The sequence below is a fragment of the Coenobita brevimanus genome, chromosome 21 (genome assembly GCF_032717465.1).
Source record: "Coenobita brevimanus isolate Jiangsu-jjx chromosome 21, ASM3271746v2, whole genome shotgun sequence".
In the NCBI taxonomy this organism is placed as follows: Eukaryota; Metazoa; Arthropoda; class Malacostraca; order Decapoda; family Coenobitidae; genus Coenobita; species Coenobita brevimanus.
The window spans coordinates 18,858,749-18,862,948 of NC_136974.1; positions in this window are offsets into that span (position 1 = coordinate 18,858,749).

Sequence of the window (4,200 nt, forward strand, 5' to 3'; positions counted from 1 at the left end):
GTTTAAACTCGAAAAAAATATCAAATGGGATAGCAATAAATCTACCTCTCTCTATCTATATATCTAGGCTGTTTCCCCCAAGGAAAGGGAGGTAGCCGAGACAGGACGACACACTTCCCATTTACTCCTCCATTCAAACACGTTCATTCGCAGGGTAGCCCCAGAGGGGAAAAGGGACAGATCCTCACCGAACCACACTTCACAAGGGTCAACTGCGCATTGCGATCAGTGACAGGGCCTGACAGCAGAGCTGGTTTACCCCTGCCACATCATAATAGACCCATCCCCTTACCCGCACCTGACCTGACTAGCTGATCAGACCAAATGTGAGGGAATGTCCCCTCAGGGCTGCGTCATCATTTATTCATTCACAGTTTCTCTCCATTTATTTCTGTCACGCACACCCACTCTTCCTTGCTCAACAGACATCCCTCTCACATCCAGCGCTCTTTTCACGCTGTCCATCTATCCTATTCGTGGTCTCCCTTTCAGCCTTACACCTCTCACATCAGATCTAGTTATCTTTTTCACCAGTCATTATCCATTCTCTCCATATGCCCAAACCATCGCAACACCCTCTGCTCAACTGTATCAGCCATCACCCGAACAACTCCAGTTCTCCTTCGCACTTCATCATTTCGCACTCGATCCATACGCGTCATTCCACACATACTCCTCAGACACCTCATCTCCATTACATTTAAATTTTTCCTCTCTGCTACACCCATATTCCATGTTTCAGTCCCATATAACGCAGTCGGTACCACAAGATCCTCATACAGCTTTCTCTTTACATCCATTCTAAGCAAACGACATCTAAACACTTCATTCCTCCCAGCACCTTTCCTACTTCATTCATTCTAAACTTCACTTCTGCATCTATTCGTCCATCCGCAGCAACATGTGACTAGATATTTAAAACACCCTACCCCCTCAAGCAACTCACCATTCAAAACTATATTTATCCCTCTACCATCTACCAACCTCATACACTTCATCACTTTACTCTTATTCTCATTTACTTTCAATTTCCTTCTTTCACACACTCTTCCAAACTCCTCTACCAACTGTCTCAATCTCTCCTCTGAATCAGCCACCAGTGCAGTATCATCTGCAAACAGCAGCTGCTTCAGATTCCACTCTCCACCATCAACATTCACCAGACTCAGACCTCCACCTAAAACTCTTGCATTCACCTTCCTTACAACACCATCCATATAAATATTGAACAACGAAGGCGATATCACATATCCCTGTCACAGCCTCATTCTCACAGGAAACCAATCACTCACAGCATTTCCCACTCTTACACACGCTCTACTATTAACGTAAAAACTCTTCATCCCTTTTAGTAACCTACCATCAACTCCATACAGTCTTAAAACAGTCCACAAAGCCTCCCTATCAATTCTATCATACGCTTTCTCTAAATCCATGATTGCCCAAAACACATCCTTGCCCTTCGCTAAATACTTTTCACACACTTGTCTCATAGCAAACACCTGATCCATGCATCCGCTCCCTCTCCTAAAGTCACACTGCTAATCACCAATCACTTCCTCTGTACCCTCGCTAACTCTCATAATTAACACTGTACCATACACTTTACCTACAACACTCAAGAGACTTATACCCCTAAAGCTAGTACATTCATACTTATCACCCTTGCCTTTATACGACGGGACCACACAAGCACTTGCCCAGTCAATTGGCACCATACCTTTCACAAAGCACACATTCAACAATCTTACTAACCAGTCAACAATAGTCACTCCACCACCCTTCAGGCATTCCACAGCACACCCATCCATACCTGCAGCTTTCCCTGTTTTCTTCTCCTTTACTGCCATTCTCCACTTCCTCCTTCATGATCAAAGAATCATTCAACTCTCCCAACACATTTATTCCTTGCACCCTTCCATCCGTCACAGTCTCAGCCACCCTTTCCTCCTCTACATTTAACAATCTTTCAAAATACTCTGCCCATCTCTTCCTTACTGCATCCATCTCAGTTAACATCCTTCCATCCTCTGCTTTTACTCGCTCTTCCTTCCCAGACTCTCCCTTTCGCACCCTTTTCACCTCCTTCCAGAACATTTTCTTATTCTGTTGAAAATTCTCAAGTCAGCCGCCTACCCAACTTCTTGTCTGCTGTCACTTTAGCATCATGCACAGCCCTTCTCGCCCAAGTCCTCTTTTCCTTATACCTCTCATATGACACCTCATCCTTCCTCTGCAGCCACATTTCATATGCACACCTCTTCTCAGCCACAGCCATACTTACTTCTTCGCACCATCATTCACTTCCTTTTCTTACACCACCACCCACACGTCTTACACCACACACCTCTTCTGCATGCCCCACCACAGCACTCTTAAACAACTGCCATTCCTCCTCTACACTGCCATTTTCCTGATCTTTCACTGCGTTCCACTCATCTTTCAAAATCTTCTGATACTCTTATCATTTTCTCTCTTTTATCCAACTCACTTTCAAATAAATCAGTAAGAATAATAAATGGATACCCTAACATGTACCATCCGCTTGACAGCCTTAATCCAAGGTGACTGGATTAGATGCTGTGATGTATTCATAGGTTTGGTAAGATGAGGAGAGAGGAAGGTGAAATATGTGAAATGAAACGTCATGAGGGAGGGAGAAGTGTGGGGAAATATGGCAAAGCGGGATGTGAGACATAATGGCTGGATGAATCGCTCTGGCGTGATAATCAAAACCCACACTTGTAGACGGAGAACGTATATGCCAAACAGTTTCGGTGGACACTGCCACTATCTTCAGTGGTGGGAGTTTCCACCGAAGTTGTCTGGTAAATATATTCTCCTACAAATGTTGTTTTTATTCACCGTCTGGGATGGGAGAGATGAAGAAGTGTGCAGTGGGAGGTGAAGCTATGTACGTTTGGAACCTGAGGTGAGAGGCACCCCTCCTTCCATCGTTTTACCTCTTTCTCACTGAGGTGAGCGGAAGTTAACCTCTTCACATAATTACTGTCTTTTTGTTCGTGCTATCTGCAGTTGATTTCAGTATTTTTTTTTTTAACAGAACAGAGGAAGGAAAAACAAATGAATAAAAAAATAATCCATACACCTCAATTCATAAAAAATCTGCAACAGTTGGACTTGGAACAGCCGTAGGGTTGAAGTTTGAGGAGGAACCACCTTTAGAAATACAGGACTTCGATTTAGCGTTTAGTGCCCTGTTCAGAAATACTGAGCTCTTCTGTCACGGATAAAATCGTCTTGTAGTAGCAAAAATAATTTTTAAAAATTATCATAATGGAGGATTTCTATCTATCTATCTATTGCCAGACGCCTTAATCCTGTATCCTGTAAGGGGTGGCCTCAAACAAATCGCATTCATGTCGCCCTGTCTCCCGCCATTTCACTGCCCTGCTCCCAGTTCACACACCCCTCTCTCATATACCTCTCCACTCCATCCCTCCATCTCATCTTTGGCCTCCCCCTTCCTCTCCCCTCCTCCACTTCACTCACATACACTCTCCTCGCCAGTCCCTCGCTCTCCATTCTCTCCATAAAGCCAAAGTACCTCATTGCATTTCTCCTAACGCTTTCTAGCACATCCACATCCAAACCACAATGCTCCTTCACTTCCTCATTTGTCAGTTTGTCTCTCCATATAAATCGACATGCTCCTCTGAAATAACTCATTTCCACTGCCCTCACTCTTGTGTCCTTCCAACAAGGACCAAGCTTCGCTTCCATACGTTTGAGTTGGTATCACAATACTGTCATGCAGCGACCTTTTTACTTCCATGCTCATTTCCCTATTTCTTATCACTGCTTTCAAAGAACCAGCAACTTTTCTTCCTTGCTGTACCCTTTCAAGCACTTCATCCTCTAAACTTCCATCCTTACTCATCTAGTGTTTACCTGAGATTATTAAGGTGATCGCAGATGAAAAAATATGAGGAGATGAGGCGAGAGAAATGAGTGAGTTATAAAGATGAAACGAGTTTTATAATTTAAGGGGAAAGGCAATGAAATGAGTTTAATTGGACTGAGTAAGACGAAGCTAAGTGAGATCAGTTGGGCAGGATGAGTCACGTAAAGTGAAATTAGGTAAAGTAAATGGAGACAGGGGGAGCTCAGTTGGGTAAAGTGAACTAACTTAGCCGGCTTAGGTGAGGACAGGTGACTGAGGTGAAGTGAGGTTTGGCA